At 38.8% G+C, this 12,006-nt stretch overlaps 1 protein-coding gene and 1 pseudogene across 1 annotated transcript in view; one reads left to right on the top strand and one right to left on the bottom strand.

The window, feature by feature from the left end:
- The window catches only part of Shroom4 (shroom family member 4), a 199,826-nt gene that overhangs the window by 49,619 nt on the left and 138,201 nt on the right, over window positions 1–12,006 (bottom strand). The window lies entirely within an intron of this gene.
- Window positions 6,972–7,103, top strand: LOC114624096 (annotated as a pseudogene).

Raw genomic sequence — 12,006 nt, 5'->3', positions numbered from 1 at the left:
TCTCTCTCTCTCTCTCTCTCTCTCTCTCTCTCTCTCTCTCTCTCTCTCTCTCTCCGTGTGTGTGTGTACATATATGTGTGTGTGATTTAATTTTTAAAATTCCTTTTATTCTTTGAAAATATCATATACATGTATAATACGCTATAATCATATACACTTCCCTTCTGCTGCCCTCGAGTCACTCAACCTTTCTATCTACCATTATTTCCTCTCAATTTCATGTGTTTTTTAAAAACCCACTCAGCCTGCTTGGTTCTACCCATAGTTAACGTGTGTGTAGTTCCACCTGCCGGAGCATGGAGTAAGCATTTTAGGGGCTACATCCCTTTAGTCTTTCAATTGGCCATCATTTGCCAATAGATCTTCACCTAGAGGTAGAATTTTATTACCTTCTTACACATCCATGCTAGAATTTTCTTTGGTTCTATCTTGCACAGGTCTTGTGCTCCTAGGAACCCACGTGTGTGACTGCCTGTTATGTCTGGACAACATTGTTTAGCCATCCTCATGAAGTTGTTTGCTTGGGTTCCATGAGACTTTTTTTGTTCTCTCATACAATATATCCCCACTGTAGTTTCTCCTACAGGCTTTCTTTGTAGTACTGTCTTCATTGTATCCTATAGATTTGGGAGTGTTGTGCTTACATTTTTCATTCAACACTAGGAAAATTTAAACTTCTTTGTTAACTTTTCAATTATCTATTCAGTATCCAGAAGGGTGTCGTTCAATTTCTATGACAATGTATATTTTCTGTGTTTTCTATTATTTTATAGCTGGGCTTATTCCACTGGGATCAAATTAGATTCAAGGAATTGTTTCATTTGTGCTGTATTTGTTAAGAGAGGCTCTGTGTCAAAATATGTGGTTGACTTTAGCCATGGTTTGAGAGACCCACTAAGACAATGTTATATTTGACCTTTTGTTTCTATTATTCCACTCTCACAGTAGAATCTTAAAATCATAGGGTACTTCTTTGTCTAAAATATTTGGAAGAAAGTACCTATACAAATGGAATGGGAGAGTTTTTACAAGTTTGGGGGACTAAACCAATGCTGGGAAGCTGATAGAATTAGAATTCCTTGAGCATCAGATGAAAGCACTGGCTCTGCATAATCCCATAGGCAAGAAACAGGCTTTAGAAATTCCAAAGCATGAAAGAAATACAGCAAAGCAATATTCAGAAACATTGCCCTCACATCTATTCAGAAGAAAATGGATGTAAGCTGCAAGCATGGGTAGGCTAGTGTAACAACCATGATGAATGGCCAAAGTAGAACACTAATAAGTAGTGACGAAGCAGAGAGAAGATATATGAGACTTAGCAGGATTGAATGACTGATTAGCTAGAGAGAAGGGGAAGGATATGGTCATGAAGCATCTGTAGAATGATGACATCACTAATCTAGAAGATGTTATAGTCATGCATGCCTAACAACACAGTACAGTACAGACAGGGTATGACTATTGGCCACTATCCACAAAGGTCAGGCTATACTAGTAGATATCACTGTCAAAGAGGATATTGGCAGAATTGGCCCCAGCCAGAAGAGTTATCATTAATAAAACAAACAAAATATAAATGCTGATGTGGATGTGTGTTCATGGGGGGTGAGCCCACTGCTAGTGAAACTATAAGTTGGGTCAGTGACTATATAAATCAGTATGGAGGTTCCACAATAAAGAAAAATAGACTACCATATTATCCAATGATATCACTTCTGAATCTATAACTAAAGGATCTTAAGAAAAATATCACAGAGATACTTGCACAGATGTACTTGGAACTATTAAACTATTTCAGACATCTGGAGTTTGTTCTCAGAATATCAGCCTAGCAAATTGCCTTTCCTAATACTTTTTTTTTTCCTGCTTGATAGTAGATTACTTCACTTTGCTAATTACAAAAAAAAAATCTGTGACAGGTTCATTTTATTTGTGGGGGTAGGGAGTGGGAATTGAACCTAGGGCCTAATACATACAAAGCACAGGCCCCATCCCTCATCTCTATCCTCTGACAAGATTTTATTCACATCACTAACACTAAGAACTGATAGCTGCTACAAGATCAGACTATGACTGTAAGGAATAAGTAGACCATTTTAGGGGAGGAATAGCAGCAGAAAAAAGGGAGTCCACTGAGGTCAGTATCAGGACCATGTTCATTATCAAGTACAATGTGTGAATCTGTCCAGAAGCTAATACTTGTATATGGTATATGTTGTCTATAAGGAACTTTGATAAACATGATCCCATTAAACCCCCACAATGATCTACTTTAGAAAAGGAGAAACTCGGGCTTTAGAGACTTAATCATGTAAGACTTGAACGTATGTCCCATAAACTGATTTTCAGACGTTTTTCTAAAATACCAGCATTAGCATATCCTGGAAGTGTGTCAGAAATAAAAATCAGAGGGTACACTTGAGAACTTCTGAATCAGAAACCAGGGGGAGGGCACTAACTTGTGTTTCCACAAGCTCTCAATGTAAATTTGGTTACATGCTCAGGCTTGAGAATCTTTACTTGACCATACATTTTGGAACAGATATTCAAATTGCCTTTCAAAGTACTAGTGATGGCCACTGGCTCCTGCTGCTTAGACAGATGTGGAACCTTGCCCTCTAAGGTAGGCTGAGGGTCTCCCTTCTGTTGGCAGTGCTAAACACATAATAGACAACAGCTGTTTGCAAAGTACCTGGCCTCTAGGGGTAGGAATGGACTTTTCTTTGATGAAGAAGGTTTCAGAACTACAAAAACAATTTCTGGGTCACAACTGTTTTTGTCAGAGGGACATATGGGCTGACAAGCAATTTTCATATACAAACCTTCCCTGGGAGGCCTCACCTGGTTGAACAAACCCCCGGGAATTTTTGAAGTCTGAAGTATTTCCAAACTTATGGTTCATTAAGTTTTCTATTTCTTTTTTTTTCTGCTTTATAAAATTCACTTGACAAAGACACATTTTACAAATATATAGTATTCATAATGATTTACATATGCAAACATTTATTAATGTTTAAATCAAGATAATAATGCAGGTTGATTGTGTGTGTGTGTGCACGCATGCGCGCGCATGCAGATTGTGTATGTTATAAGAACATTTAAGATCTAACTTAGGCCTTTCTGGTGGCACATACTCTGGCAGGGAGTTCTTAACCTTCAGACTAGCTATAAATACATAGTGAAATCCTATCCAGAAAAAATGTCTACTTTCTTCTAGGATTCTCAACTAACAACAAAAATCCAGAGAATCACACAGATATACTGCTAATATTTTGTATTTGGGGAAATTATTTAAAATTATTTTTAATATAATAATTACACCACTTCACTCTTCCATCTACACCATGTACAGCCCTTGCTCTTTTTCAAATCCCACAGAATCTTTAGGGAGCACTAATTTCAAGAAACAGAAATTGAACACCACCAAACTTATTCTATGAAGCCAGCACATAACAACAAGAAAACTAGAGACCACATTCCCTTATGAACAGAGACACAAAAATTCTCAGTAAAACACTTGAAAAAATGACACCTTAAAAACATACCATTGCTCAGGTTGGTTGTATTCTAGGGACATATGGATAATAATATAACACACATAAATAAAAGTAATAGCAAATAAATGAGGAAAGGAATGAGAGGATTATCTCAAAAGATACAAAAGCTCCCTAACAGTGTCTCTAATATATAAATAAATAAATAAATAAATAAATAAATGTCTTTAATAACATTCATCCATCATAAAAGTCCTTAAGAAGCTAGAAATAGAAGGAACATATTTCAACACATTAAGGCTAGATATGACAAACATATAGAAAACATTATTCTAAGTGAGGAAGAAGAAAACAAGAATTGTTTTCTCTAAAATAAGGAGGTTGGGGTGCCCACACTCTCCACTCTTAATCAGTAATTGATGCTTGAAATCTTAGTTACAGCAAGAACGAAATTGATGGAATATAAATAAAGAAGAAGTCAAATTATCCCTGTTTCCAGATAAAATTGTACTATATTTAGAAGACCTTAAAGACTGTAAAAAAAAGTCTGGTAAGATCTGATAATTTTAGGAAAGTATCTGAATGAAAGCTATCATACAAAAGTAGTAGATTTTCTACATGTCAACAAGCATTTCGAGAAAGAAATCAAAGGGAAAAAATTCCACTTATAACAGACTCTGAAAGGGATAAGGAATATTGTAAAAGTAGCTATGTTACCCAAACTTGTCTAGAGTTTAATGTAATTCTTTCTGAAATGCTAATGGAATTCTTTATATAACTAAAAATACACATCTTAAAATTCATACGGAGGCATAAAAGATCCGGACCACAAAGCCGGCCAGAGCAGAAAGGGAACCTTGAAGAAATTACAATACCTGGTTCAAGTTGTACTACAGAGACCTAGTAATACAAACAGCCAACGTACTGCATAGAAATAGATGCACAGAGTAATGTAATAAAGCAGGAGTTACAGAAATAAACCCACGCAGCTACATCCATTTGAGATATGACAGAGGTACCAAACGCAAACACTGAGGAAAAGAGAACCTCATCATGAAAAAGAGTGCAGGAAAAACTGGATATCATGGGAATAAAAACAAATGTGGGAAACGGATATAAAACTTGAGGCCACTACAATAATAATCCATATTTAGACAGACAAATATTGCATTTTCAAATGTGGAATCTAGACTAACATACGTACACACACACACACAAACTAAAGTGAAGGAAGACTATTTGGGGGAGGGAAAGAACTAATAGAAAAGGAGAGAAGATAATCAGAATAAAAAATTGGAAAGGAAAAGAGACATATATAGTTTCATATGTAGAGCCCAGATTTGATGGCATATCTATATCCTGTATACAACAGAAAACATAAGCACATACAGCGAGGTAAATGTGAGAAGAGTATGACAATGAAACCAATTACTTTGGATATGAAGTTTTAAAAAATTAATCTTAAAAGAATAAGAAAGGGTTATAGGAGAGCACCCAAGAAATGGACCTAATGAAGCAGCAGCAAGCAGAGGCACAAGACAGTGTCTCCCAGCTGACTTGAAAGCTAAGTCAAAAAAAAAATTAGCTTGTATGACCAAAGGGAGGGGTTGTGGTGAAGACATTTGTATTAAGCATAGTACAGTTTTTCATGAATATGAAGCATTATACCTATAACAAACACAGGCCAGCGCTTCATGCAAATGAAGAATTGTATGTGCACCAACCATAGCACAGTCCTTTATGCAAATAGACTGTGTGTGTCTAATAATTTTAGCCCTTTTATGTAAATAAGAGTTTATTACTACACCAATTATGGCCCAACCCTTCATGTAAATGAAAGGTTGTTCTTTCCCAGATCGTGGCATAGTCCTTTGTGCAAATGAAACAGAGATTTTGCAGCAATCATGTCACAGTTCACCACAAAAATAAACAATTGTTTCTGCACTAGACCTAAGCATTTTGATGGATCACCAGGAAAAGTCTCTACTGTCACCTTGATGAAACTAGCTGCAGAGTCATCTTTTAGTCACAGAAATTGTAATACCCGAAATCCTACAAGTCAAGAAACAACAACAAAAAGCATAATATGGAGAAAGAAACAAACACAAACATTTCCTGTATTCTCTCAGATGTGGAATATGTATCTGTGTGTGTGTGTGTGTGCATGTGTGTGTATGTATATATGTGTATCTATGTGTATGTATGTGTATATATGATGAGATTATGTACACATATAGATGATGAGAGTAGAAAGGTGGAGAGAACAAGAGATGGTAATAGGGACATAAATATGAACAAAGTAAAATGATATACATATATGAAAAACTATCATGAAGTAAGTAATTTTATATAGTTTAAAAATCTACTTTCCTTTTCACATTATTTTATTAACATATTTATTACTATTATTAAGTTATTAATATATTAATTTAATAATATATTATTTATCAATATATTACTATATCTCTGTCAGAGATATTCAAGTTCTAAGCACCCCACCAAGTAGTAACACCCACTTCTGCTGTGATTCCAGGCTCTGCCACCTATGGACTACCTGTAGAAGCATGTGATTCTTCTGTAGACTTCTAGGCGCTTCAGTAAGAATCTTAAAAGTCTACAGAAGGCTTATTGTGAGAACATGCAAAAGACCTGCACAAATCTACACTAGCCAAAATCCCAGAAGATGAAGTAGGCATAAAGCCCCATACCTAACCAAGAACCTATTTGTAATTGATACCTTCTCAGTTGTTAAGAGCTCTTGCAGAAGACCAGGCTTCTTCTCCCAGCACCCACATCAGATAGTTCGCAACTACTTGTAACTCCAGGTGCAGAGGATCTAGTATCCTTTTCTGGACCATGTAGGCACCCATCCTCCTCCCATATACAAATAAAAATTGTGTGTGTGTTTGTGTGTGTGTGAGTGATATCTAATTTTGTACTTAATCCTCAAAATAATATTTTGTTGGTATTTGGAGATAGGGCCATTTAGAGGAAGTTAGGATTAGATACAGGCATGGAGGGTCATAATGATTTCATTGGACTATTTATAAAAACAGTGATCTAAACTACAAGGCTTGCTCCTGACCATAGATGTGATGAATAAGGAAAAAGAGAAACCAGAATGAGCGTCAGGCTTCTTAGTATTCACCCTATCACAAACAACAGCAAAGAAACCATGATTTTAGATCAGCTAGTTTGTAAAATATCCTAATTTTTAAAAGCAATATTTGTAGAAGGCAAGTCATCCAAATTTTAAGAAGATACATATAATATACAAGAGTCTCTCATGTTCCTTTAAAATGTATTTACTCAAGCGGCAATATGATACAAGATTAAAAACATGATTTCAGGTGGGTATAGTACACACACTCTAGTCTCTAGTCCCAGCAACTTGGAAAGCTAAGGAAGGAGAATTGTTAATTCATGAGCCAGACTTGATAACTTCTCTGCTCCCAAAAAGAAACATAAGCTCTTCCCTCCTAACAATGGGCAAAGAGGCACCTTGTTGGTGGTGTTGTTCTTATAGCAGTCAGGGGCACAGCAGATGGCAGTCCTTTGTTCATCTTAGCTTGATGGTCAAAGCTGTTTTATATATAGGACTCGTAAAAATCAAATCCAGATAGGACATCACAGGAGGAGGAAGACAGATAGAGATTTGGGGACCACCATGCCATCCAGAGATCTGCCCTCCAGCACATGGCACAGGCAGGCCACAGACACCTACTTGTTGCCATGCCACATAGCATGGATAGAGGATATCACCCAGGAGTCCACCAGGCATGTGGCCAGCTTGCAGCAGGAGCCACCACAATGTGCAACTACTATGTGGTAGTCAGATGGGAGAGAAAGAGAAGTGGTGCAGCTTGAGGACTATGAGGAGAGATGGAACTGGAGACTTGAGGGTGGCCTATGATGAGTGGCCAACCCAGCCACCTGAGGCCAGGGTGAAGTCCCGTTCTGAGCTGCCACTGTGGATCACGTCTGGGTCCTTGGCTATGTAGCAGCAGAGATTGGTATCAAATGTCAGTGGCTCATACTACCAGTAGAGAACATAGGGACATCCCTGGTTGGGGTAGCTGACAGGAACCACATGGATGTCTAGGGCCTGTGCAGAACTTGCCCCACCCCTTCCTAGCTGTGGCGCTCTGGAGAGCTGGCCCCATCTCTCACTAGTAGCAGCAGCAGCACCCCAGGCAGCTGATCCTGGTGACAGGGGTGTGGGTGAGCCATCCCCAGGCACATAAGTATGGGAAGACTGGGCCTGACACTCCTCTGCCATGAGTTGGCATGGGCACAGAGGTGATGCCCCCTGTCACTGCCACCTCCAGCAGTTGAGAAAGATGCCCACAGGGTTGTGAGCTCTGGATAGCTAGCACTGCACCTCGACAGCTTCAGCAGGGAGAGCAAGCCCTGCAAGTCACCTGAGCAGCACAGTAAAGCTGGCCACGGTGGCAGGAGTGTAGGTAAGCAGGCCCAAGTGTACACAAGCAAGGTAGTGCTGGCCCTTCCAATTGTCTGCTATGAGCTGCTGTGGGTGCAGGGGTGATGCCCACCACCCCTTGCTCATCACCAAGTACAGCACTCCAGAGAGCTGCCTCTCGGGTCACGAGAACAGGTGAGGTTGCTCTGCCCCTTCCTAGGTGCAGCACTTGTGGAGCTGGCCCCATACCTGGCCAGGGCAGCACAGAAGAGCTAGCCCTGGTGGAGGGGGGCACAGATGAGCCAGCCCCCGAGGATGAGAGAGTAGGAGAGCTGACTCAACCACTTGTTTTCTATGAAGTGTTGTGGGTTTGGAGGGGAGTGATGCCCTCCCTTCTCCCTCTCCACCTGTGGTAGTTGGGAGAGCTTTGCTCCCTCACTGGCTGTAGCACTCAGGAAAAGTAGGCCCTGCACTCAACGGGGGCTGTGCAATGGAGCTGGCCTTGACAGCAAAGGCATGAGCCAGCCCCTAGGGTGTGAAATTGCTGGCTCAGCCCCTCTCAAGCAGCACTTAGGAAAGCAGACTCCACGCCTTGACCGGGTAGCACAGTGGAGCTTGGCTCTGGAGGTGTAGGAATAGGTGAGCTGGTCCCAAGGGCATGAAAGCATGGGAGCTCACCCTGGTGGTGCAGGTCAGAGAGAGTCTGAAGGCTCACCAGCTCAGCTACCACTCAGGCCCAAATCCAGGGTTCTGAATTGGTCCACCCCAAAATCTGTATCATCTGTGAAGAGTTGGGACGAGTTAAAGGGCCAGTTCTGCTGACCCAAAGCTTCAGGATCTCCATGACACAGGGCAACAACAGGATAACTGGGAGGAGCCCTGATGAGGATCCAATATGGATGGCGTCACAGAAGCCAGAGATCTCAAACCAGACCAACGACTCATTGCAATGAACATTTGCAAGTGAAGATGTGTGGACAGAGGGACACACTGTGGTACACTACAGCTTCCACAAAAAAGTTTTCTATGCTTTGATTTTGTCGGGTGTGTTTTACTTTGCGGAGGAGATTATAAGGGAGAAGGGCAGATATGAGGGGACTTGGAGATAAATGGGACTAGGGTGATGTGAAACTCACAAAGTATCAAACGTAAGCTCTAGAACCAAAGTGTCTGAGTTGAGTTCACCATCGCTAACTATGTGGCCTTGGCGTTGCTGTTTAACAGCGCCCCTCACTTACATTATCTTTATAATGACAGTAATAATAATTGAACAGAGAAAGTATATTTTAATATTGATTGAATTCTTGCTGTCTGTACTCAATATATATTGGACATGATTTCATATGCTAAAATACTTTTTCAAAAAATTTAATAGCTACGCAGTATTTCATTGACATTTCCATATAATACAAATAGTGAATATTGAGGTCATTCCTACCTTTCTGCTAATAGAAACTATCGTGCAAAGAATATCTTTGTATTTCTTCAAACATATGTCTGATTACATCTTTTAGACAAAGTTTTGCACATGGAGCTCTGGATCTTAAGTTGTGTGACTGAGGTAATAAAAGCTCATTAAAACCAAAAGAGGTTATGCAATTTGCACTTCTACCAACAGTTTGTTAGATCTATGCTGCCCTTTAAATCCTCCAGGGCACCACCAAGCAATCTCTTTAAAATGCAGATTCTGCTTGAGTGGGTCTGAAGTGAAGTGGCTTTTCTAACAAGCTTTCATTTGCTGCAGATGGTGCTGGTCTAAGGCCCACGTGTTGAGTAGTAAGGTATTAGAGTGAATGTTTCTTGGCATTCTTGCCGAAAGTATATATTAAATGTTCAACTTTTTGCCACAATCCATGAAAATTCTATCTTGTTCCTTAAATTAATCTAGACTGATTTAATTGTAATAAGTTCCAGGCAAGCCTACACCGAATTGTGAAATCTTATCTCAAAATAAAACTGTGAGTGTGGTGAAATATCTGTTCATTTATATTTATATGCCAAATTTCTTTTGATTTGAACTACCTCCTCTGAGGCTTTCTCCTCTGTAAAATGTTTTTTTTTTAAACTTAAGTTTTATTTTCAAGAGTTCTTCAAGAAAACCAGCCCCCTTTCCATAAACACTGTGAAACAAAATGCATAATGTCTTCGTATATCAATCAATCACAATCAATCACACACACACACACACACACACACACACCATCACCTTTACTTATATTTTTATGGTGCTTTAAACTTTTAATATTACATAATCCAATATAAACTTTTCCTTTATGACTCCTAAGTTTTGTATCTTGCTTTAAAATATCTTTAATATTATAAAATGAACACATGGGGGCTGGAGAGATAGCTCAGTGGTTAACAGCACTGACTGCTCTTCCAGAAGTCTGGCGTTCCATTCCCAGCAACCACGTGGTGACTCACAACCATCTGTAATGGGATCCAATGTCCTATTTTAGTGTGTCTGAAAAGAGCAACATACATACATACATACATACACACATACATGTTAGAAAATTTAAATTGTACTAAACTATAATTTAAATTATATAATTTAGTTAATAAAATTTAATAAAAGTCATATATACTTGTCCTACAGTATTTGTGAAAGATTGGCTCCAGGATATCAAAGTCCACAGGTATTCATCTTTTACACAAAATGGTGCCATATTTCTATGTAACCTATATACATCTTACCAGACACTTTAAATCACCTCTGGATTATATATGGTAGCCAATGTAGTGTGGACAGCATCCAAATAGTTGTTTAACAATATTGTTCAGAGAATCATAACCAAGGAAAAAGCCAGTTCAGTGTGAATGCAATCTGGTTCGGAATGCTTTTGATCTGTGATTGGTTGAACGTATAAATGTGAAACTTGTAGACACAGAAAGATGGTTATGCTAAATGGTGCTTCTAGATCAATTTCCAGGCTTAATTATGACCTATTAATCAGTTCCTTTACATATCAGCACCAATGTATTTTATTACCAGTCCTGTTCTCCATTATTATTTTTTCACTCTCGACTGTTCCTGACAAATCTCATATCCATACTTTAGAATCAGGTAGGACCTGCTTGACTGTGATCAACAACATCACCATTGCCTGAGAACTTACTGAGCCTCTATGAATTAAAAATTCTGGAGAGAATACAGGGGCAAAATATAGTTCATAATCCTCTGGTGGGATCAAATGTGCACTTAGGCTTCAGGGTCATTACTTGAGAGACAAATTAAAGGGGAAAAGGGTTCAAGGTATATAGGAAGGAAACAAGGGGAAAGAAGTCTTATGCTAATTAAATGAAGACATTTCTAGAAAGAAGTGTTCAAAAGTATCCATTGTCGCAATGAAGAAACTAATACTTATGAATAAAGTCCTGTTACTAAATGGTTTATGTGCAGTGTCATTTATTGCATAATTCTGTAAGGTAGATCATCCTCATTGTATAGATTAAAAAAAAATGTGATTCAATAGCTTGCTGAAAGCCATCCAATTGATAGATGACTTGATCATAGTTCTAATATACGTAAGTGGTAAAGTTCCTTCCCCTACTTTACTATACTGATGAAAAAATATTCATTGGAAAACAAAGATAAACCTTGATGTTTCAATCAATCTGGTAGACACTCATTCATCTCAGAATCAACAATACACAGAAGAGTGTTGTGGTGTTAAGTGTGTGACCAGGGGTAATGAGAAAATGGGAAGTGAGAAAATAGTGACAATGCATCTAAGAATATTTTTTGAGAGTTAAAGAGGCGTCATTGTGAAGGAAACGACATTGGAAGAATGTGAAATTTTAAGGGAAGATTGTATTTTAAGAATAAAAGGAGCATCTGTACATATTTAAATGGGATTCAGATGATTTTAGCTTGTTAATAGCAATATGTGGGTGGAGGGCAGTCTTCAGTTCTAGTCTTTCACCAAAACACTGTTTCTATTTATTTCTCACAGTTTCCAATTGATCTCTCCATCTATCCATTCACCTGCCCACCTACCCACCATCCATCCATCCATCCATCCATCCACCTGCCCACCCACCATCCATCCATCCACCTGCCCACCCATCCACCATCCATCCATCCAT

The sequence above is a fragment of the Grammomys surdaster genome, unplaced genomic scaffold (genome assembly GCF_004785775.1).
Source record: "Grammomys surdaster isolate TR1022 unplaced genomic scaffold, NIH_TR_1.0 204, whole genome shotgun sequence".
Lineage (NCBI taxonomy): Eukaryota > Metazoa > Chordata > Mammalia > Rodentia > Muridae > Grammomys > Grammomys surdaster.
Note: the sequence above shows the minus strand (reverse complement) of the source record. Positions and strands in the feature narration are given on the sequence as shown.